This window comes from Delphinus delphis, chromosome 18, assembly GCF_949987515.2.
Source record: "Delphinus delphis chromosome 18, mDelDel1.2, whole genome shotgun sequence".
Lineage (NCBI taxonomy): Eukaryota > Metazoa > Chordata > Mammalia > Artiodactyla > Delphinidae > Delphinus > Delphinus delphis.
Genome location: NC_082700.1, coordinates 60545696 through 60572145, shown reverse-complemented (window position 1 = coordinate 60572145; position 26450 = coordinate 60545696). Strand labels below are relative to the sequence as shown.

Genomic DNA, 26450 nt, shown 5'->3' with positions numbered 1-26450 from the left:
TCTATAGGATGCAGCAGAAGAAGTTCTAAGAGTGAAGTTTATAGCAATACAAGCTTACTTCAGGAAAAAAAAATCTCAAGAGAACAACCAAACCTTATACCTAAAAGAACTAGAAAAATAAGAACAATGACAACAACAACAAAATGTTAGTAGAATGAAAGAAATCATAAAGCAGAAATCAATGAAAGAGAGAATTTGAAAAAACAAAAAAACAGTAGAAAAGATCAATGAAACTAAGAGCTGATTCTTTGAAAAGACAGACAAAATTGATAAACCATTAGCCAGACTCATCAAAAAAGAAAGAGGGCCCAAATTAATAAAATTAGAAGTGAAAAAGGAGAAGTTACAACTGACACCACAGACATACAAAGGGTCACAAGAGATTACTACAAATAATTATAGCCCAATAAAATGGGCAACCTAAAAGAAATGGATAAATTTCTAGAAATGCACAATATCCCAAGACTGAACCAGGAAGAAACAGAAAATATAAACAGTCTAACTACCAGTAATGAAACCAAATCAGTAATAAAGAAAAAGAAAAACAAAGTCCAGGACCAGATGGCTTCACAGGTGAATTCTACCAAACATTTAGAGAAGAGTTAACACCTATCTTTCTCAAACTATTCCAAAATATTGCAGAGTAAGGAAGCTTTGGAACTCATTCTACAAACACAGCATCACGCTGATATAAAAACCAGGCAAAGGTATAACAAAAAGAAAATTACAGGGCTTCCCTGGTGGCGCAGTGGTTGAGAGTCCGCCTGTCGATGCAGGGGACACAGGTTCGTGCCCTGGTCTGGGAAGACCCACATGCCGCGGAGCAGCTGGGCCCATGAGCTATGGCCGCTGAGCCTGTGCATCCGGAGCCTGTGCTCCGCAACAGGAGAGGCCACAACAGTGAGAGGCCCACGCACCGCAAAAAAAAAAAAAAAGAAAGAAAATTACAGGTGAATGTTACTGATGAAAATAGATGCAAAAATCCTCAATAAGGTATTAGTAAACCAAATTTTCAATATTATATTAAAAAACTCATACATCATGATCAAGTGTAATTTATCCCAGTGATGAATGGATGGTTCAATATCCCCAATCAATCAATCAGTGTGATAACCACATTGACAAATTGAAGAATAAATATTATATGATCATCTCAATAGATACAGAAAAAGCTTTGACAAAATTCAACATCCACTTATGATAAAAACACTCCAGAAAGTGGGCAGAGAGGAAACATATCTCAACATAGTAAAAGCCATATATGACAAACCCAAGCTAACATAATACTCAGTGGTGAGAAACTAAAAGCATTTCTTCTAAGATCAGGTACAAGAAAAGGATATCCACTCTTGCCACTTTTATTCAATATAGTGTTGGAAGTCCTAGCCACAACAGCAGACAAGAAAAAGAAACAAAAGTAATCCAAACTGGAAAGGAAGAAGTAAAACTGTCACTGTATGCAAATGACATGATACCATACATAGAAAATCCTCAAGACACCATCAAAAACCTACTAGAGCTCATCAATGAATTCAGTAAATTTGCAGGATACAAAATTAATATACAGAAATCTGTTGCATTTCTATACACTAACAATGAACTATCAGAAAGAGAAATTAAGGAAACAATTTCATTTACAATCACATCCAAAAGAATAAAATATCTAGGAATAAACCTACCTAAGGAGGTAAAAGAACTGTACTCAGAAAACTATAAGACACTGATGAAAGAAATTGAAGATAACATAAACATATGAAAACATATACCATGTTCACTGATTAGGAGAATTAATATTATTAAAATGACCATACTACCCAAGGCTATCTACAGATTCAATGCAATCCCTATCAAAATACCAAGAGCATTTTTCACAGAACTAGAACACATAATTTTAAAATTTGTGTGGAAACACAAAAGTCCCTGAATAGTCGAAACAACCTTGAGAAAGAAGAACAGATCTGGAGGAATCATGCTCCCTGATTTCAAACTATACTACAAAGCTAAAGTAATCAAAACAGTATCGTACTGGTACAAAAACACATACATATATCAATGGAACAGAATAGAGTCCAGAAATGAACCCACACTTACATGGGCAATTAATTTATGACAAAGGAGGCAAGAATATACAATGGGGAAAAGACAGCCTCTTCAATAATGGTGTTGGAAAAACTGGACAGCGACACACAAAAGAATCAAACTGGTTACCCTCTCACACCATGCACAAAAATAAATTCCAAATGGGTTAAATACCTAAATATATGGCCCAAAATCATAAAGTTTCTAGAAGAAAACATAGACGGTAAGCTCTTTGATATCTATCTTAGAAATATTTTGTTGGGTATGTCTCCTCAGGCAAGGGAAACAAAAACAAAATAAATAAATGAGCCTATGCCAAATTGAAAAGCTTTTGCACAGCAGAGGAAACTATCGACAAAATGAAAAGGCCACTCACTGAACGGGAGAAGATATTTGTAACTGATATATCCAATAAGGGTTAATATCTAAAATCTTCAAAGAACCCATACAACTCAATATCAAAAAAACTAACAATGCAGTTAAAAAATAGAGGTTCTGAATAGACATTTTTATGAAGAAGACATACAGATGGTCAACAGACACATGAAAAGATGCTCAAGATCACTAATCGTCAGGGAAATGGAAATTAAAACCATAATGAGATATCACCTCACATTGTCCAAGTGGCTATTATCAAAAAGACAGCAAATAACAAGTGTTATCAAGGATGTGGAAAAAAAGAGAACCTTTGTGCATTGTTGATGAGAATGTAAATTGGTGTAGCTGCTATGGAAAACAGTATGGAAATTCCTCAAAAAATGAAAAATAGAACTACTATATAATCCAACAATTCCATCCCTGGGTATTTATTTGAAGAAAACAAAAAACACTAATTTGAAAAGATATATGCACCCCTATACTCACTGCAGCATTATTTACAATAGCTAAGATATGGAAGCAACATAAGTGCCCATCAATAAATGAATGGATAAATAATGTAATATATATATATCATATGTGAGATATATATATCACATGTGATATATATATAAAGTTAGTCATGAAAAAGAATAAAATCTTGCCATTTGTGACAACATGAATGGAACTAGAGGGTACTATGCTAAGTGAAATAAGTCAAACAGTAAAAGACAAATAGTGTATGATTCCACTTATATGTGGAATCTAAAAACCAAAACAAATGAACAAACACAACAAAACAGAAACAGAGTCATAAATACAGAAAACAAACAGGTGGTTGCCAGAGGGGAGAGGAATAGGGAAAGAAAGAAATAGGTGAGGGAGATTAAGAGGTACAAACTTCCAGTTGTAAAATAAATGAGACACAGTGTGGGGAATATAGTCAATGACTATATAATATCTTTGTATGGTGACATACTGTAACTAGACTTATGGCAATTATTTTGAAATGTATTGAAATATCAAATCATTATGCTGTGTAACAGGAACTAACATAGAGTTGTACACTAATTGTACTTCAAAAACAAACAAACTCATAGAAAAAGAGATCAGATACGTACAGGGAGTTGGAAAAGGGGCAACTGGATGAAGATAGTCAAAAGGTACAAACTCCCAGTTATAAAGACAAGTAAGTAATAGAGATGTAAAGTACAATGTGATAAATATAAGTAACATCGCTGTATGTTATGTATGAAAGTTAAGAGAGTAAATCCTAAGAGTCTCACCACAAGGAAAAACTTTTTTTCTATTTCTTTGATTTTGTATCTACAAGAGAGGATAGATGTTCAGTAAACTTATTGTGATAACCATATCATGATGTATGCAAGTAAAATCATTATGCTGTATACCTTAAACTTATACAGTGTTGTATGTCAATTGTATCTCAATAAAACTGGAAGAAAAAAACTACAATGCGATACCACCTCACACCCATTAGAATGACTACTATGAAAAATACAGATGATAACAAGTGTTAGCGAGGATGTGGAGTTATTAGAACACTTGTGTACTGCTGGTTGGAATGTGAAATGGTAAAACCACAGTGGAAAACAATACGGCAGTTACTCAAAAACCTAAAAGTAGCATTATCATAAGATCCAGCAATTCTACTTCTCTATACATATCCAAAAGAATTGAAAACAGTCTTGAAGAGATATTTGTACACAATATTCACAGCATATTATTGTACACAATATTGTACACAATATTGTACACAATATTCGCAGCATATTATTCACAATAGCTAAAACATGGAAGCAGCCCAAGTGTCCATGGATTGATGAATGGTAAGCAAAATATGGTATATACATACACTGGAATATTATTCAACCTTAAAAAGGAAGGAAATTCTGACTTATGCTACAACATGGATGAACCTTGCGGACATTACACTAGGTGAAATAAGTCAGTCACAAAAACACAAATATAACTCTACTCATATGAGGTTCTTAGGATCACCAAAATCATAGAGACAGAAGGTAGAATGGTGGTTAGCTGGGGCTGGGCAGAGGCGGGAGACTGGGGAGTTACTGTTTAATGGGGACAGTTTCAGTTTTGCAAGATGAAAAGAGTTCTGGAGGTAGATGGTGGCAGTGGTTTGTGTAACATAAACGTATTTAGTACCACTGAACTGTGCACTTATAAAGTGGTTAAGATGGTAAATTTCATAGCTTACTGCAATAAAAACAATTAGAAACAAATCTTGCTAATATGATTAACAACTCTTATCCTAGACAGGAGCCCAGGGCAAGCCCCGTTATCCATAGCAGGTACGCTAGAGAACAGAGAAAAAGGTATGCGGCGTGGAATAGTGCCTAAAGAGGACAACCCTGAGGCTGCATCATGGGGTGAGCCTCAGGGCATCCCAAGCCTACCCAGGTTTCAGGACAATTGTATTTACATGGCCCAATATAATACAGTTATTCCCTTATTTTAGGGTAGGAGTAACGGTTATGCTCTTTGATCTCTGCAGAGTTTCACAGCTTCCACATTAGCTCTTCACTGATCAACTGTAGATCAGCAAACATAAAATATGCAAATGTGCATGTGTGTACACACACACACACACACACACACACACACACACACACACACAAAAGCCACCTTTCAATCTCCTCCTTTTCCACACAGATTCAGCCTCAGGCTTCAGTTTCTGTAAGTTAGACAAATAAACAGCAGCGTCCTTGAGCATTGCACAAAGGCTCAGACACATAAAATGTGTCACAGTAGGTAACACCTTGGCAATTATTTTTCATTTATATTGCCTGAAGTTATACAAATGCAAATTCCACTTCAAACAGTAAAACTGACTTAAAGAAAACAAAGCTATCTTCTCAGCTTTCTTCCTAAATGGAAAGATTGAGGAATTAGAGTTCAGAGAAAAACAATGATAAGAGACTGGGGAAGAGAACCAATGAATAAATATTAAAGGATATAAACATATTTGCTACAGGAAAGACTGCTAGGGAATAAAAATAATGATAATAGTAACAACAATAATAGATCACTGCAAATCTCTCTCCAGAATTTAAATACCTAACATCACTTTGCTAGATCACATTCTTTTCTTTTTTTCTTAACTGTTCAACTAAATTTTTTTTTTACATCTTTATTGGAGTATAATTGCTTTACAATGGTGTGTTAGTTTCTGCTTTATAACAAAGTGAATCAGTTACACATATACATATGTTCCCATATCTCTTCCCTCTTGCGTCTCCCTCCCTCCCACCCTTCCTATCCCACCCCTCTAGGTGGTCACAAAGCACCGAGCTGATTTCCCTGTGCTATGTGGCTGCTTCCAACTAGCTATCTATTTTACGTTTGGTAGTGTATATATGTCCATGCCACTCTCTCACTTTGTCACAGCTTACCCTTCCCCCTCCCTATAACCTCAAATCCATTCTCTATTAGGTCTGTGTCTTTATTCCTGCCTTACCCTTAGGTTCTTCATGACATTTTTTTTCTTAAATTCCATATATATGTTAGCATACGGTATTTGTCTTTCTTTTTCTGACTTACTTCACTCTGTATGACAGACTCTAGGTCCATCCATCTCATTACAAATAGCTCAATTTCATTTCTTTTTATGGCTGAGTAACATTCCATTGTATATATGTGCCACATCTTCTTTATCCATTCATCCGATGATGGACACTTAGGTTGTTTCCATCTCCGGATTATTGTAAATAGAGCTGCAATGAACATTTTGGTACATGACTCTTTTTGAATTATTCTTTTCTCAGGGTATATGCCAAGTAGTGGAATTGCTGGGTCATATGGTAGTTCTATTTGTAGTTTTTTGAGGAACCTCCATACTGTTCTCCATAGTGGCTGCACCAATTCACATTGCCACCAGCAGTGAAAGAGTGTTCCCTTTTCTCCACAGCCTCTCCAGCATTTATTCTTTCTAGATTTTTTGATGATGGCCATTCTGACTGGTGTGAGATGATATCTCATTGTAGTTTTGATTTGCATTTCTCTAATGATTAATGACGTTGAGCATTCTTTCATGTGTTTGTTGGCAATCTGCATATCTTCTTTGGAGAAATGTCTATTTAGGTCTTCTGCCCATTTTTGGATTGGGTTGTTTGTTTTTTTGTTATTGAGCTGCATGAGCTGCTTGTAAATTTTGGAGATTAATCCTTTGTCAGTTGCTTCATTTGCAAATATTTTCTCCCATTCTGAGGGTTGTCTTTTGGTCTTGTTTATGGTTTCCTTTGCTGTGCAAAAGCTTTGAAGTTTCATTAGGTCCCATTTGTTTATTTTTGTTTTTATTTCCATTTCTCTAGGAGGTGGGTCACAAAGGATCTTGCTGTGATTTATGTCATAGAGTGTTCTGCCTATGTTTTCCTCTAAGAGCTTGATAGTTTCTGGCCTTACATTTAGGTCTTTAATCCATCTTGAACTTATTTTTGTGTATGGTGTTAGGGAGTGATCTAATCTCATACTTTTACATGTACCTGTCCAGTTTTCCCAGCACCACTTATTGAAGAGGCTGTCCTTTCTCCACTGTACATTCCTGCCTCCTTTATCAAAGATAAGGGGACCATATGTGCGTGGGTTTATCTCTGGGCTTTCTATCCTGCTCCATTGATCTATATTTCTGGTTTTGTGCCACTACCATACTGTCTTGATTACTGTAGCTTTGTAGTATAGTCTGAAATCAGGGAGCCTGATTCCTCCAGCTCCGTTTTTCATTCTCAAGATTGCTTTGCCTCTTCGGGGTCTTTTGTGTTTCCATACAAATTGTGAAATTTTTTGTTCTAGTTCTGTGAAAAATGCCAGTGGTAGTTTGATAGGGATTGCATTGAATCTGTAGATTGCTTTGGGTAGTAGAGTCATTTTCACAATGTTGATTCTTCCAATCCAAGAACATGGTATATCTCTCCATCTATTTGTATCATCTTTAATTTCCTTCATCAGTGTCTTATAATTTTCTGCATACAGGTCTTTTTTCTCCTTAGGTAGGTTTATTCCTACCTAGATATTTTATTCTTTTTGTTGCAGTGGTAAATGGGAGTGTTTTCTTGATTTCACTTTCAGATTTTTCATCATTAGTGTATAGGAATGCCAGAGATTTCTGTGCATTAATTTTGTATCCTGCTACTTTACCAAATTCATTGATTAGCTCTGGTAGTTTTCTGGTAGCATCTTTAGGCTTTTCTATGTATAGTATCATGTCATCTGCAAACAGTGACAGCTTTACTTCTTCTTTTCCAATTTGGATTCCTTTTATTTCCTTTTCTCCTCTGATTGCTGTGGCTAAAACTTCCAAAACTATGTTGAATAAGAGTGGTGAGAGTGGGCAACCTTGTCTTGTTCCTGATCTTAGTGGAAATGCTTTCAGTTTTTCACCACTGAGGATGATGTTGGCTGTGGCTTTGTCATATATGGCCTTTATTATGTTGAGGAAAGTTCCCTCTATGCCTACTTTCTGCAGGGTTTTTATCATAAATGGGTGTTGAATTTTGTTGAAAGCTTTCTCTGCATCTATTGAGATGACCATATGGTTTTTCTCCTTCAACTTGTTAATATGGTGATCACATTGATTGATTTGCATATATTGAACAATCCTTGCATTCCTGGAATAAACCCCACTTGATCATGGTGTATGATCCGTTTAATGTGCTGTTGGATTCTGTTTGCTAGCATTTTGTTGAGGATTTTTGCATCTATGTTCATCAGTGATATTGGCCTGTAGTTTTCTTTCTTTGTGACATCCTTGTCTGGTTTTGGTATCATGGTGATGGTGGCCTCGTAGAATGAGTTGGGGAGTGTTCCTCCCTCTGCTATATTTTGGAAGAGTTTGAGAAGGATAGGTGTTAGCTCTTCTCTAAATGTTTGATAGAATTCGCCTGTGAAGCCATCTGGTCCCAGGCTTTGGTTTGTTGGAAGATTTTTTAATCACAGTTTCAATTTCAGTGCTTGTGATTGGTCTGTTCATATTTTCTATTTCTTCCTGATTCAGTCTTGGCAGGTTGTACATTTCTAAGAATTTGTCCATTTCTTCCAGGTTGTCCATTTTATTGGCATAGAGTTGCTTGTAGTAATCTCTCATGATTCTTTGTATTTCTGCAGTGTCAGTTGTTACTTCTCCTTTTTCATTTCTAATTCTATTGATTTGAGTCTTCTCCCTTTTTTTCTTGATGAGTCTGGCTAATGGTTTATCTATTTTGTTTATCTTCTCAAAGAACCAGCTTTTAGTTTTATTGATCTTTGCTATCGTTTCCTTCATTTCTTTTTCATTTATTTCTGATCTGCAGATCACATTCTTAAAAGTGGCCCAAGAAGGCCCCAAGTTGGACCACTTCTTCCTTCCCTCCTGCTCTAGCCTCATCTCAAGTAACATCAGCCATTGTACTCTTCCCTTCACACACCAGCCTTCTTTTATTTCCTCATATTCACCAAGTGCCCTCTTTGCACAGAGCCATTCTGCATGCTCTTCCCTCTGTCTTAGACAGTCTTGCGGCAAACACACACCTTCCCTGACTTCATTCCCATCTATTTTTCTTTAAGTCTTAATTATGTCTTCCCACAGGAACTTTCCTTAACCCCACCGACAGCTCCAGTCCCTACTCTATGCCTTTGGACTGCCCCTCATTCCTCTTCATTGCACTTATCATCATAAGAAAGCAAAGCCAAATGGACCCCAAACAGGTACTACATGGTAACAAGATATATTTTTAAAATATTTCAAAGCCTGGCTTCAAAGAACATGGCATAACTGAGGATGCTTATGAAACAACAAGAGTAGGCAACCCAAGCTCAGGAGCAGCAGCCGTGTTTCTGATCAGTAAAACCAAACTCTGCGAGAAGGAAAGTGCTAAAAACAAAATGAAATTAAAAATAAAACAGCAGGCTCCTTGCTGAAGGGGCCCTCGACCAGAATTGTGTGGGCTTTTCTTAATTGCCTACCCAGAGGCAGCAGTACTGGTTACTACGTTTTCCTTTCTGTCCCCCCACTTAAGAAACTGTTAACAGCCATCTACCTGCTTGTGTACTTTTGTTCATATGTTAAAACAGAAACATTGGGAGGCATTCTGGAAAGATGGTGGCAGTGGCAGCATAGTTTTCACGATCTCCAAATCCCCACATGGACCAGACAGAACAACTTGAAACCAAGTCCAAAAAATACAACAAAACTGGGTGACGTAATATCCCCACAACCTTCAAAATATATGTGGAGTGGGGAAAAAACAGCAACAGCCACAGATCTTCACAGTATCAGGGTCTGGGCAGAAGAGAGAAAAATGAAAGAGAGGGATAATGTCTGAAGGACCTAAGGACAGATGAAGCCCCAAAGAGCCAATCAGAATTCACAAGAAAGCACAGTGGACCAATCTGTGAACAGCAGCTGAAATGGGAGAGTTTTGCCCTCTCGATCACTGGATGTGCGCAAAGTAGCCAAGATTAAAATGAATGAATTAGCAGGAGCAATCCAGACCCCTATGAACTCTCCAAAGAGATCCAGCAGGCTCCTTTCCAAGGAAGAACCCCACGCAGAAGAGAAACGTCTGGAAGCAGAATGAAAATTCAACAGAAGAAGGAGTTAAGAGACATACACAGAGAAGGTCCAGACCAAAGTGGGAAGGGAAATAAATCCAGAAAATTTCAGAAAACAAGCAGCCATACTTTTAAACACTACATAAAACCAACAGAAGAAGAAACTCTGTAAAGTCACAAAAACTATTCTGAAGTCTATTTCAACCTAAATTTCCAAGGAAAAACACCAACTTCATGTGAACTGAACATCAAAAAATATTGAGGTCAAATCTCACACAGAGTTATTACGATAAAAAAGGGAATAAGGAACAGAATAACATCCCTACAGACAAAGAAATCATGCCAGAAAGACATGCCCTCCCCCCAAACAATAAAAAATTCAACCATGCTATTTCAAAGCAAGCTAAAAGATGACATAAAACATGAAAGAACAGCACAAATCAGAGTTTTAAAAATTCAGATATGAGGTGACAGTACTCAGGAAAGAATTAAAGATGAAAGAAAAACATTCTGAAGAGAATACTAAACTAGAAGAAACACAGAAGCCAATCACACAAAGGTAATACCTTAAGAGAAGCAGAGGGTGGAAAATAAGGAATTGTGAAAAATCAAAAAGTACGCAAGGATTTGAAAGACAGTGACAGAAGAAATATTGTTTATTATGTAAACCCCTGAAGAAGAAAACAGGACAAATACTAAAACCTGTATTTTATTCTATGCTGAAACTGTTGTGAGGGTGAAATGGGATAAAATAAGTAATTATGGACTATTCAAATTCTGTTCTCTAATTCTATCCCGTATCCCTGAAAATCAGGATTTTTTTAGTGAAGAAGAAAAGAGATACAGACATAATAAAGAAGAGGTTAAGTAAAACTCTGCAAAATAGATAGCTAGTGGGAAGAAGCCGCATGGCACAGGGAGATCAGCTCAGTGCTTTGTGACCACCTAGAAGGGTAGGATAGGGAGGACGGGAAGGAGATGCAAGATGGAGGGGATATGAGGATATATGTATACGTATAGCTGATTCACTTTGTTATAAAGCAGAAACTAACACACCATTGTAAAGCAATTATACTCCAATAAAAATGTTTTAAAAAAAAAAGACCATTAAAGATATCAAAAAAAAACCAAAAAAACTCTGCAAACTTGACTTAAAGTAGCAATATGAAAGCACGAAGAAATTTACCTTTAAAAATATATATTTCCTAGTTTCACTGAAAAGGCCTAGGAACAATGAATAACTGAGTGGCAAACGGTCCCCCTTGTGCCCAGATTATAATCTTGAAATACCAATACTCTCAAAAGAAGTCAGTGCTTTTCTAAGAAATGCCTCCCTCTAGGTCTGGGGCAGGAAAGAGATAAGATGACAGACTAGCTAAGCATCTTGTCCACCAGATACCCAAGAAGCTAGGGTCAAATAACCCTAGTTATTTGCTAATAGACTTGCTAGTAGATAGCAAATAACTACCAGGGTCATATCAAAATGGACTCAGGAATCATATTCGTCTGCCAGGGCTGCCATTACAGAAGACCGCAGACTGGCGGCTTACACAACAGAAATGTATTTTATCACAGTTCTGGAGGCTGGAAGTCCAAGACCAAAGTGCTGGCAGGTTTGGTTTCTTTTGAGGCCTCTCAAATCCTTGGCTTACAGATGGCATCTTCTCTGTGTGTCCTCAGGTGGCCTGCTCTTTGTACATGTGCTCTCCCCACGTCTTTCTTCTTATAAGGACACCGGTAATGTTGGATTAGGACCCATCCTTATGACCTCATTTAACCTTAATTACCTCCCATCTCCTAAGTCATATTAGGGGCTAGGGCTTCAACTTAGGAATTTGGGGAACACAGTTTAGCCCATAGCAGAAGCCATCTTCAACTATCATACTAAGTGAAGTAAGTCAGAAAGAGGAAGACAAATACCATACGATATCACTTATATGTAGAATCTAAAATATGACACAAATGAACCTATCTGTGAAACAGAAACAGAATCATGGACATAGAGGACAGACTGGTGGTTGCCAAGGGGGGAGGGGTTGGGGGAGGGATGCAGTGGGAGGCTGGGGTCAGCAGATGTAAGCTTTTGTATATAGAATGGATAAACAACAAGGTCCTACTATACTGCACAGAGAACTATATTCGATATCCTATGACAAACCATAATGGATATTTTTAAAAGATTTTATATACATATATATATATATATGTAACTGAATCACTTTTCTGTACAGCAGAAATTAACACAACACTGTAAATCAACTGTACTTCAATAAAAAATATTAAAACTGAAAAAAAAAGTCAACTTCAAAACGTTTTTGCTGGCTAAACATGGCACAATTTAAGCATCCCTAATAATAATTGCAATGGATTACAACCAATCAAATAAGCTTAAATCCAAGGGTTTTCTGTATCCATGCTTTCTCTTACAAAAAAAAAAAAAAAGACAACTTTTAAAATAGTACCACTGATTGATGATATACATTCTCTTTTTATTTCAAAATTTACCTCTCCCCTAGCCAACTTGCAGGATTTTTATGTTTGTAACACATATCAGCTTTGTTGATGGCTGACATAGGAAAGGGCCTTGGTGTCAAGACATTGACATCAAGATATACTTTAGGTTCCCCAGAATGGATGCTACATGTCATAAAATACCAAATTCTCACCAGATGAAAACAGGGCCTTGGAATTCAGAGTAGTAAGGTGATACTGGTAAATTTTTCTCTTTCTGTCTTTTCTGAGTGTGTCTTCCTGCCATACATTCTGAAACTGATCATCTGTGAAATGTTATCAGGGTGAAAGGGTTTTGACTGAGTCAAGTGTACTCCTTCATCCAGGTAGAATAAAAAATACTTAAGTCCATGTATCTAGCAGGAATCATGACAATGGCATTGGATCTCCTGAGAGCTGAGTAGCATCTGTTCCCTCTCCTGGAATTTCCTTTGAAACTTTACCTCTTCCTCACTCACATACATGTTATTTAGATGAAATGGATACACACAAAAGGACGAAAACACAGCATTCTATCCTGTCAGCACAATGATTGATTCAGAAATAGACGGCCAGTCCCAAGAAAGAAATGCAGAGATATTTGCTGAGGCTTCCAGGAAAGCAAAGCTTTCTCTTTTCTGCTGGACCTGAATTCAATTATGCAAGAATGCAAGTTTTGCAGATGCCGTAGTCATTTTCCAGCTCAGAGTAAAGCCTGGATCTACGACAGATTCTTCAGTTACCTACCTTATCAAGAAATCTAGCCAATACAACACTAATAATATTTCCCAGGATTATGGCAGGCCAAATCATTCCACTCTCTTTTATGGTTTATTCCAGGACATCAGAAGGATGTGATACTAAATGCAGCATCTTATAACACTCTTAGTGGCCATTCCAGTTCTCTGCTCTAAAATGAAATAAAATGTGTTATGTCCAAGAAATAACAAGAAGGATTCCCCTTGCAACATGGCAGTGCTAGCCACAGAAAGCCACCATGAACTGGGCAAAATACAACAATCAATGACCTGGAAGCCCTAGAGAGAGAACAAAAGACGAAGGATTCTGGACAGGTGTCAGTATTTGGAGGAAATGGGAAAGCATGAGGTTAAAGCATGAGGTTTCTCATCTTTGTGGCATTTGGCCTAAAACCTGTTTAACAGTTTTAAAGCTCATTCCTTTCTAAGTTCTGCCAACCCTGACCTGAAGGGCTGCCTAACAGTGCCTGATACCACCCTGCATCTTGGTGCTTTCCTGAACATTTGCTTTGTGTAGTTAATTGATTCCATTTAATTTGCTTCTCTCCCAAGACTACAAGCTCCGATAGGATAACGACCACCTTTGCCTTGTTTCCCAATGTATTGCATGTAACTAGCACAGTGCCTGGAACAAAAGATCTTCAGGAAAGTATTAGTCTCCCTCCCTTTCTCCTTACTTGCACATAAATATTTTGCAAGAAGCCTAAGAAAGCACTTTCACGGCTGAAAATTAATGAGATAGTTTTCCATATAGATCCAGGATGAGCATGTTGCTGAGGACATTAAAAACTGGTTCAATAAACATTTTGAAATAGTATCTATGATGATCGAATTTACATTTTTACAAATATTCCTCAATAATGTACCACTGTAATTTAAAGATTCATCTCTTTTCTTTACTGGAATACAGGCACTGTCCTCTAAAAGTATATATTGATATTATTCATTAAAATAAAAAGTTTTTTTTCATAAGAGTATTAAGTGTTTCAGCTATTAAGGGATTTTTATGGTTCTGCATTCAATAAAAAATGATAATAAAATTGAATTAAAAATTCAATAAATAAAATAAGTAACATTTGCTAATCTACAAATTTAAGCAAATAGGTTCAACATAATACCCACTGGTAGAACAGTAACGCTGTCCCTCGCATATAAATGGCATCATTGATCCTTCAATGGATAATGTATTCAGTTGTTTTTCTAGTCACAGTTGATGAATGTTCACACAAAATCACATATTTAAATCCTTACTTTTATAACCCATAACAAAGCAATTCTCATATGAAAGTATGTCCTGAAGCAGAGAAAAGGTCTGCTAAATGGAATGCTTTCTCAAACTTGAAGTCATGAATTTGGAGTCGACACTCTGACATGTTAACCAACTCAGGAGAAAAAGCTGAAATATATATTAATACATATATCTGTTAAGAACCAGCAACTGTAGAGCCTGCTCCTTGAGGGATGGAAAAAAAAAAATCAATTGCAATCTCATCCCCTCAGTTTTAATGAGTCCCAAACTGTTCTATAGCCAACAATCCACACTGTTTCTCTAAATGAAGCCAGGCCCATGCAGCACGGCTCCCGCAAGCCAGGCTGAGGCTGAGATTCTGAACTATCTGGCGCAAGAAATTGAGCATTACTTCTCCATTTTCAAGGATGTATTTGCATCCACAGATGTCCATGGTCTAAAGACCTTGTCGGTGGTGGGGTTAGCGGTGGGGAAGGCGAGGAAGCTCCCAACCATAAATGGATCCCAGAGCAAAATGAATTGCCTGCCACAATTCCTGTGGGATCAGCCCACTTCACAGCTACCCCCTTTCCTCTGAGAACTGCTCTCTCAACACCTCCACAGGAGAGGTCCCTGCTGGCCTCAGGTATGTCAGGTGACCTCACATCTGATTAAAGTTTGCTGAACTGAAAGCAAATAAGTGATTGAAACAGAATCAACTGGACTGTTTCATCTGAGAATTTTAGCATTGGAGCACACAGAAAGTCTAGTCTGTTTTCCATCAGGCTGTTCTAATACATAATTTAGGAGTGAGGTGCCCATGCTGTTTCACCATGGAGACAAAAAATCAGAGTGTACAGAGTAGAGAAATGAAGGGAAGGCCATCAGAGTTCTCTATAGTTCCTACTGTAGTTCTTTTCTGAGACCAAATTATTTCCCCTATTTTGGGGTTTCATGAGATACACCTAAGGCTTATAATTAGTTTGTGTTTCTTGCAACCAAAGTACCCAAGCTAATACTCTAGTGGAGGGGTAGCAGGAAACAATGAATTGATCGATGTTATACAGAAGGAACCCAGGAACCGTGAAACACGTTGAAAAGACCAGGCAAAGAAGCCAGACTTAGAAATTGTGGGTGGGCAGGCAGAGTGCTTCTGGGTAGAGAATGGTGACACACTCAAAAGTGTCCCAACCCAAACACCAAGGCTACCTTTTGTGGCTAGAAATAAGTAATGTATTAAATACAACTCATCACCAGCTCTACTACAGGGAACCCCACTGCCACCATGTTTGTTAACACACACATTAAAGGGAACTGTGTCACCCAGATACTTGTGAATAAAAATAAACAAAAGGGCTTCCCTGGTGGCGCAGTGGTTGAAAGTCCGCCTGCCGATGCAGGGGACACGGGTTCGTGCCCCGGTCCGGGAAGATCCCACATGCCGCGGAGCGGCTAGGCCCGTGAGCCATGGCCGCTGCGCCTGCGCGTCCGGAGCCTGTGCTCCGCAACGGGAGAGGCCACAACAGTGAGAGGCCCATGTACCGCAAAAAAAAAAAACAAACAAACAAAAAAATCCAACTCAAATTGGCAAAAGCATAAGGGATTTAATTAGCTCAGAAAACTAAAAGTATAAAGTAAGTACAGTTCTAGGCAACTTTTGACATCATTGCTTTAATGGTCTCACGGAGGACCTGCTTCCTCTCTGTCTCTCCTCTCTGTCTCCCATAGATTTTGCCCCATCCTAAGTTTCCCCTGGTGAGCACCCCCAGACATTCCAGCCTCAGGTAGAAAAATGGCTGCTGTAATTCAGTCCATACCACTCAGAAGAGGAAATATACTTCAGATAGTCCTTATAGAAGAAAAAGAAAACTTCCTTTTCTCAGAAGTTCCAGCAAACATCTCTTCACATTTCATTGGCTCTGGCTGGCTTATGTGCCCACATGTGAACAATCATTGTGGCCAAAACACGAAGGATGTTGACTGGTTTAAGACAATTAGGAGTTCAGTGTTGGGGGAATTGCATTCAAACTACGTGTGAGAGACAGGGTAGCTGGTTTCAAAAGAACAAACAAAACTAGGGTACTGTGGGGACGACAGTGACTAAGAAATGATAAAGGACCACCACAGGAGCAACTGATGTCTCATTTCACGTGGGAGTGCCAAGTCCTACAGCACTACACCAGAGGAAGCCCAAACTGACTACACAAAACACACATGGACATACAAAGCGCACCTTGGGGTCTCATGGGGATACTTGGTGGGGATGGAAAGAAACAACCGGGGACAGTTTCTACATTGTCAGGTAGAAGTTCATTAGTAGTGAAAGATGGGCTTAATTGTACATATAACATCAGTTATTCGCACAGAAGGGTAAGACCTGGAGGCTTGAGATGTGCAGCTTACCCCATTTCATTTTCTGTCTTGTAGTGTGAGTTCTAAAGTAACAGGATGGTAGAAGAACATAGTTTCTTCTCCACTCTCCACAAATTGGCAGGGGGGAAAACGGTCCCAGATAGGGTATTTCCTGTCCCGTCGACTCAACATCCATGGCATTGTGTTTGGCATCTAACAGTCTCTAGAGCTTTTTATATATTGAGGCTTTTCCTGGTTGTGATGTAGATGACGTCTTCTTTTATGTTTTTGCTTCTTTTTCAACATTTCCATGGATATTGGGAGATGGGCCATTGAAAAGGGCCACTTATGCTCCCATCGTCTAAGAACACCTCTCAGAATTTAAAAAGAGAATAAAAACTGCATGTTTAACTGGTAAGAGTATAAAGTGGCATGGCCATTTTGGAGCATGATTAGGTGACATAGATTAAGGATATGTAAATTTCATGACCCAGTCCTGAAATGAAAAATGTACGTACAAGGTAATAACAGAGATTTCTGTGGTGAATGGCATTGCAGGTAGACAGGGTACCCACCACCAGGATGATTGATGAGTAAAACAAAGGCGATAGGGCTTCCCTGGTGGCGCAGTGGTTGAGAGTCCGCCTGCCGACGCAGGGGACATGGGTTCGTGCCCCGGTCCAGGAGAAGCTGATACTAAGCACATCCTCAGCTCCAATGCTGGGAGCACAAACTTGGTTCCAAGTCTCAGCTGTGTGGCTCAAAGCGAACTGCTGGGCTTTGGACAAGCTACAGGCAGAACTTGTTTTAATGCACTTTGCAGATACTGTGTTTTCTTTTTTTACAAATTGAAGGTTTGTGGCCACCCTGCGTTGAGCAAGCCTTTCTGCACCATTTTTCCAACAGCATTTGCTCCCTTCCTGTCTCTGTGTCACATTTTGGTAATGCTTGCATATTTCAAACTTTATCATTATGATTATATTTGTCATGGTGATCTGTGATCAGTGATCTTTGATGTTACTTTTGCAAAAAGATTACAACTCGCTCAGATGATGATGAGCATTTTTTTAGCAATAAAATATTTTTTAAGTTAAATTAAAAAAAGAAGCACATGGACTCTCAACGTGCCGCGGAGCAGCGGGGCCCGTGAGCCATGGCCGCTGAGCCTGTGCATCCGGAGCCTGTGCTCCACAACGGGAGAGGCCACAACAGTGAGAGGCCCGTGTACCGCAAAAAAAAAAGGGGGGGGGGAATAACATGGTAAAGATAATAAGTTACACAAGTAGAGCTCCACATGGCAACATGGATGAATTTTAAAAGAATCTTTAAATGGCAAATGTAAGAAACAAAATGACATCTTTGGCACGGTGACATTTAGTAAGTTTAAATTATATATATGTTACACTACTGATATTTTTAAAGATATGTACATATGAGGAAATACATCAAACAAGAGTGGTTTAGGCAAGCAGAGGGGAGTATGGGGTACAGAAAAGATGAATGAGATGGAGAGAAAGGGATATTATCAAATAAGTTGAGAAAGTTCTTGCACAGGCTACTAATAAATGTGCCACAAACTGAGAAGTATAATAATTCTACACTTGATTGCCTTAAAGAAAACAGAGTAATAACAAAACATGACTTTATATTAAACTTTACATTTATTTTTAAATAAAAACGAACAGTCTTAAGACTGTAGAGCAGATATACGTACAAATGAATAGTGGCAAGGAACACCAGCTAATACCCTCAATTCAATCCCAACCTGCTAGAATGCATTTGCTCTAAGAAATGTTTTCCATATCTCTCAGTCCTACCGAGTAAAAAAGACACTTTGTTTTCTACAGAGGATCATTTCATCAGCATCAATCTCTGACCCTATTCCTCTGGGGAAGATTCTTTCAGAAGCAACAGAATAAACTTCCAAGCCATAATTCCATTTGAAACCCAAGCAAACACAAATACCTGCTAAATTAAAGAGCAAATGGCTTTAGATCCTTCTACCTCCACAACTTCGAATATTTCTAAATCCAAACCCATCTTCACTTCTCATCTCAGAAAAAGGTATGTCTCTTCTCCCATTGAAGTTGGATCCAATGTGCATAATCTAACCCCTCCTGTTTTAGTCTGGGTTCTCCAGAGAACAGAACCAATAGGATACACTTGTACACATATGAATAAGATTTATTATAAGGATTGTATCACGTAATTATGGAAGCTGAGAAGTCCCACAATCTGATGTCTGTAAGCTAGAGACCTAGGAAAACCAGTGCTATAAATTCCAGTCCAAGTCCGAAGGCCTGAGAACCAGGGGTATCAACGGTGTAAGTTCCAGTTCCAGGACTGCTTGAACAGTCAGGCAGAGAGAAAGAGAGAGAGAGAGAGAAAGAGAGAGAGAGAGCGAATCCAGCCTCCCTCTGCCTTTTTGTTCTGTTCAGGCCCTCAGTGAGTTGGAAGATGCCCATCCACACTGGGGAGGGCCTGCTGCTTCACTCATTCCACCAATTCAGGTGCTAACCTCTTTATCTGAAACATGATCACAGACACACCCAGAAATGTTTAACCAGCTATCTGGGCAACTTGACACATAAAATTGACACAATCAAATTGACACAATCAACTTGACACATAAAATTAACCATTACATTTCCTATAATTTTAGGCACTTCATTCATCTCATTATTTCCTCTTGCTCCTTTAGGATTTCCTGCTTCTATCTTTCTCCTAGCTACTTTCTTACAGCAAATTCCCTAAATTATGTAGTTCCTCTAATTTACACTCCTTCATGTCATCTTTTATACTGTTGCCAGGATGAACAACCTAACGCAAGAATATCACTGTGCTACCCAGCTTAAACTTCTTGCATGTGTGGGCTTCCCTGGTGGCGCAGTGGTTGAGAGTCTGCCTGCCGATGCAGGGGACACAGGTTCGTGCCCCGGTCCGGGAAGATCCCACATGCCGCGAGCCATGGCCCCTGAGCCTGCGCATCCGGAGCCTGTGCTCCGCAACGGGAGAGGCCACAACAGTGAGAGGCCCGCGTACCAAAAAAAAAAAAAAAAAAAAAAAAGATCATTGATAGGGAGAAAGCAAACTGCTTTATGAAAATGAAGATTACCAAACTGGTTGAATCAGGATGTCTAGGGGAATGACTAGATCTTTATTTCTAAGGGACACTACAGGTTCTTGTCTTGCATACTAACACTTGAGAGACATTGATCTCTGCCTCATCATCCACTTTGCCTCATCTCACACCATCAACTCCACTACCTTTGAGCACAGAATGTTGTTCCATCACTTCCAGGCCTTTATACCATTTCTGCCCCAGGCTAGGATGCCCTTGACCCCTCTCTTCCTTTATTCTTTCTACTGAACACTTTCTCATCTTTCCAAATTCAGTTCAAACTTTTCTGAGGGCCCCTATTAGGATTACCCAATCCCTATTTTGAACTCTATCAGCTCTATCCAAAACACTATCTTAGTACGTAAAATATTTTTATTCTACATTTTCTTCCCTCCTAAAAACCATCAGCTTCTTGAGGAAAAGGACCTTGTAATTTCTCCTTTATCTGATAAACTACTAATTACTGTTTGTCAAAGAAGAGAAGAGAAGAGAAAGGAATGGAGGAAGGGAGGAAGGAAAGAAGGACTGGTTATTCTACATTAGTCTATGAGTTGTCTTGAAGAGTAATAAAATTTTTTTATTAAAATAGTGCTCATAAACTAGATGCTTTTTAAATATACTATAGATAGGACAGGATTTTTTTCTAAAACAAACTCAAAATTGGTAAGGCACATGAAAAAATGTGCCTTAAAAATCTTTATGTTCGGGCTTCCCTGGTGGCGCAGTGGTTGAGAGTCTGCCTGCCAATGCAGGGGACACAGGTTCGAGCCCTGGTCTGGGAAGATCCTACATGCCCCGGAGCGGCTAGGCCCGTGAGCCACAACTACTGAGCCTGCGCGTCTGGAGAGGCCACGACAGTGAGAGGCCCGCGCACAGCGATGAAGAGTGGCCCCCACTCTCCGCAAGTAGAGAAAGCCCTCGCACAGAAACAAAGAACACAGCCAAAGATTAATTAATTAATTAATTAATTATTTTTTTAAAAAGAGGCCTCTAAAAAAAAATCTTTATGTTCAAACAAGCATTTATTCCTTCAGAACAACTTAAAATTTAGCCTTAACCAAAAAAAAATTGCTTTTGAATTTTTTGAATTTAGAAAGAAGAAAAGTAAGGAACAAAAAGTTCTTACCTAATGATTTAATAGTATAGCAGATAAACACACTAATCCATTTTACCCAGGAAATGAGTAAATTATGGAGTAGTAGACTCTGCATCTGAAAAAGTGTTAACCCAAATATTGGAATTCAGAAAAGGAAAAAAGGTAAATAGCACTTTGAAAATTGGTTACATTTATTATAGAAAAGCTCTAATAATATACCTAAACACATTAAAAATTAACAAAATGATGGATTAAAAATCCTAGCAAGTACCTGGTGTATAGCAGGCTGTCAAAAATGGCATTTGCTTTTCTCTTCTCATATAGCTATGATAACGAAACATCCCATTTAAATGACAAACATCTCATTTTAAAATTAACAGTCTATTTAGATGCCTGCCCTTGAGTCAGCTGAGATACCCAATTTCTACCTGCAGGCTCCATCCCACTCCAGATTCTAGTATTAACTGAATCCTAGTCAAGGGTTCAATTAAGTATCCAAAATTCATTCTGCATTGGTTCAACATATTTAGTACCTTTGCTTGTCCTGACATACTTTCATACCTGAATTCCAGTAACTAAATTATATATACTCCTACTGTTTATTCCATTTCTAACAGTGGGGTCAAATTGTTTTCCCCAACCCATACTAGATTGCCAGCCTCCGTACTGGGCCCAGTTTCACCCAAAAACTTGGGTTATCAGTCATGACTATGATATCCAGAACAGGGGTAACTAAATTCCAGGCTGTGTCTAAAAAACACTGGATTCTGGCAGTCTTCACCCACCACACTTTACTATCTAATCCTGCCACCAACTCCGCCAAAATAAGTCATTCTTGTCCCAAGAAAATCCAGCAACGTCATGATGAAATAGAATTGCAGGTCCCCAGGATCCTGTAAGTCTGCAGAAATCTGTCCCTAAGTAAAACCAATCAACTGCTATGAGTTCCCATCCTCCTTCTATTACAGTGCAAGAGATTATATTTCTTATTACCTCCATAAATTTAATATCAGATTTATGATTTAGAATCATTATTTGCAAACATCACACAAAACTGAGGTCAGAAATCTTCATTTACAAAATAATTATAATGACTCATTTCTTTTTCCTATCACTGGCCATTTTATTCCAAGTATGTATTATGACTGATTGTTTTATTTCTAATTGTTTCTTACTTGACTTAGAAACTTTTTTTTTTTTTTAACCGGTACGCGGGCCTCTCACTGTTGTGGCCTCTCCCGTTGCAGAGCACAGGCTCCGGACGCGCAGGCCCGGCGGCCATGGCTCACGGGCCTAGCCGCTCCGCGGCATGTGGGATCTTCCCGGACTGGGGCACGAACCCGCGTCCCCTGCATCGGCAGGCAGACTCTCAACCACTGCGCTACCAGGGAAGCTCAACTTAGAAACTTTTAAGTAAAAAAAAAAAAAGGAATTGTACGCATACAGTAGCCTTTTTAATTAAACCCCTGTGTATCTGAGAATACCTACTATCTTAAATACAGTTTCCTTCTAAAGTCTGTATCTTCCAGCTTCCAGTATTGTAAAGAAGTCCAACATCAATCTGCCTATTTGTCCTTTTAGTAACCTCTCTTCTTCTGACTATAAGTTTAAATGACTTTTTAAAGTACTAATGGTTCAAAAATTTTACCAGACTATAAATCATTTCAATAATAAAAATGGTCTCAAAAACAATAATATAAATGCTTAATAAATGGCCAAGACGTGAAACCTGCAGCAAGGCTCCAAAGCCCGTGCACTTAATTATTAGACCATAATGCTTCAAGTCTCTGACTCTGTAGTATTTCTTCTATTATTTCCAAGACTGCCTTTCCTATGCTTTTCTCTCTCACTCTGAAATATTTATCAGCTGTTGGATCTTTCGACTGTATCTTGCACTCCTCCCATCTTTTTGTTCATAGTTTACATTACTTTAACCTTTTCTTCATAATTCAGGAGGAACTTCTAAACATATCTTCTAATTCAGTCATTCAGGTTCTATTTAGCCTATTTTTCATAGGCTTCACTGCATTCTTTAAGAAAACCGTGAATTTGACCTTCAAGAATCCTTTTCTATTCTCCGATTATTTTCCAAGATGTACAGTTTTGTCTTATGAATGCAACATGAAATATGAATGAGAAATTAGGAGGTATTCTTTTCTATTAAACATCTCTCAGACTGAAATTCTGGATCTTTTACAAGTCCAGCTGGTTTTCCATTTTTACATGTACCTTATAGAAGTTATCTGTTTTATGATGTATTTGGAGTTGCAATTAAGCTTGTCAAATTTTTAGATTTCTGTTGTTGAATTTCAGACCCAGAAAGGAATGTTAATCAATGTTTTCAGTCATGCTTCTTTACTAGCTGGGAGACCCAGGAGTCCAGGTGGGATAGGGAAGGATCAGCATCAGGAAGACACTGTGGAACAGGGAGTTTCAAGGCTCTGCCCAATTTTCTATACTATTTTTTAGGGTCTCCAGGGTGATGCTTCCTTCTTCAGCTGGTACCCCTGCCTTTGCTGGGATCAACATTAGCAGGGGCCCTGCTTCGCTTGGCATGCCAGTCTCCTTAGGGTGCACATATCCTCTGTGAGTTCCGACATGCGGAACACTTTAGGAAACAGCAGTATAATCAATACTTTTCCTCTCACCCGCTGTCTCATGGCCCACCTCCCTGGTGGGCCCTATAGTTCTGAGCCAAAAGGTGTTAGTGAGGCTGCATTAGGGTGACATTTCTGATTTCTGGAGCAATTTTTCTTCCACGAGCTTCAGCAAACTGTAAGCTTATTGGTCCCTCCCCCATTCTTACCTTCATGAACTTTATCATGGAGAAATTTGTCAAATATTTTGGTATTTGGGTGATAGTCCACTGTGGTTTCCATAAAATGATACATGTTTTCCCTATTTTATTGCTTAATGACTTTTATCATAATGTGGAGGATGGGGAGGAAAAAGGAAGAGTTAAAATGCTAACATTCTGAATTCCACCTTAAAATGCTAACATTCTGAATTCCACCTTAAAAAGGCTAACAAACATTCTGAATTCCACCTTAAAAAGGCTAACATTCTGAATTCCACCTTAAAAATGCTAACATTCTAAATTCCACCTTAAAATGCTAACATTCTGAATTCCACCTTAAAAAGGCTAACAAACATTCTGAATTCCACCTTAAAAAGGCTAACATTCTGAATTCCACCTTAAAAATGCTAACATTCTGAATTCCACCTTAAAATGCTAACATTCTGAATTCCACCTTAAAAAGGCTAACATTCTGAATTCCACTTTAAACAAAAAAAAAAGTTTATCTTCCTTCTTTTCTTTCCTTTTTTTTTTTTTGCGGTACGCGGGCCTCTCACTGCTGTGGCCTCTCCCGTTGCGGAGCACAGGCTCCGGACGTGCAGGCTCAGCGGCCATGGCTCACGGGCCCAGCCGCTCCGCGGCACGTGGGATCCTCCCTGACCGGGTCACGAACCCGTGTCCCCTGCAGCGGCAGGCGGACTCTCAACCACTGCGCCGCCACCAGGGAAGCCCTTATCTCTTTCTTAATGTGCTGTTTTGTTTTTGGTATTAGAATGGAACTTCCTGAAGAGGTATGCCTCACAGTACGTAATTGTAAAAATGGACCATCACATCCCAAAATAACTGTTAGCAGTTCTTTATGACATTTAGACAAGTTTCTACCTCAGAATGCACAAGTAAATAAGCTAGCAGATTCTCTGAACGGAAGCTAAGAGAAAAAGTTGGATGATTCTAAAATCCTTGAAAGTGTTTACTTGTTCACCCTCTGGATGACTATGGGAGGTGATATTGATTTATAATGACTGGTAGAAATGTGCTTATGATAGGATCACAATGATGCCTGATAGAGTGAGACCTTGAGTTGCATTCCAAGATCTACTCTTGCATTTTCTCCATTTTAAGACACTAAAAAATGCCTCATAAATTTATTTATACATTATTTTAAGGAGGAGGAACTATTTTATTAAGTGCACACATTAAGAAGTTATTTCACAAAACATCAAAAGGTAAACATAAAAAAATAATAGAAAGGAGGAAATAGTAGGAATAAATAGGAAATTATGCTGCTGGCACTGGGGGTAGGCAAATAAAAGAGAAAAAGAATAAACAGCTTGACATGCAAAAAGCCAAGAGTCTCTTGATTCCTCAACTTTAAGAAATAGAGGTACAGGGGAGGTGGGTTATTCCATGAGGATTACAGCTATGTTCTCATCAAGTATAAGATGGTCACCTACCTTTGATTATTGAAAATGGTTATGTTACCATTTCCCTGACAAAATGAAATTTTAGGGCATATAATGTAGAAAATTTTTTTTAATTACAAAGGAAACCCACAAATCTGAAAGTCCACTAGCCTAGAAAGTGGGATTAAAAAGAAAAAGAGGTGGATTATCAAATCCCACTCACAGAAGCAGTGACTCACAGAATCACAAACTTTACTAACTGTTCTAGGGATGCAGGGAATTGTGAGACACAGGTAAAGCCAGGAGGAGTCTGAGGCCATCACTGCAGCTCCCTCCTTGTCACATTAACATAAACTCAGGCCCAAAGTTAACACGAAAGGTTACTAAGCAGTTGCTCAAACAAGAGCTATTTGGTCACAAACTATCTCCATTTTATACTCTAATAATTACATAACTGACAGTGACATTTTCCTATGGCCCATGACGCATAAATTCATAAATAAGTCTGACGGTTGTTTGCTAAAAGCTGCACATTGATTTAAACTAGTATTAGAAGAGCTAGGATACAAACACATATGTAGAGATCTATGGCTAATTGAAATCACTTAAGACATTGAATGGCTTGACTCCTTCTGGCTCAGATTATTAGCTCCTCTAGAAGTTTTATAACTCACCTACAAATAGACAGTAGGGAGCTACAGCATGAGACTTTATTAACCATGCAGTGAGAAGCATATGTCATTTGAATAGCCATACACAACATGCAATGTAATTCGGGTTACTCAAATAGCCATGAATTCAAGGTCAATGTGTTCCTCTTGCTTTTGGGACTGATTTCAGCTGGATGAACAATTTTTAAAGTACATGAGAAGCACCTTAATAGATTGCTGTTGCAAGACAAGTAGAAGAAATCAAAATCATATTGATTCTACCTCTTAAATAATTTTTAAGTTTACTTCTTTCCACCTGTACTACCACCACTCTAATCTTAAACCTAGAAAAGAAGTTTTAAATGGATACGCTACCGACAAGAAAAGTCTTTTTAAAATGCAAATCTAATCATGGCACTTATGCTAAAAGATTTTCCATGACTTTCGATTGCTCTTGAGACAGAGTCCAAAATCCTTAACACAGCCAAATAGGCCTTAGGTAATGATGGCTGTCTCTCAGTCACCACTTCTGCACTCATTTCATCACTTTCTTAAG

The 26450-nt window shown here is 38.5% G+C and overlaps 1 protein-coding gene across 4 annotated transcripts in view; it reads right to left on the bottom strand.

The window, feature by feature from the left end:
• GPC5 (glypican 5) overlaps positions 1-26450 on the bottom strand; it is a 1355126-nt gene that overhangs the window by 1312947 nt on the left and 15729 nt on the right. The gene's annotated exons all lie outside the window — the stretch shown is intronic.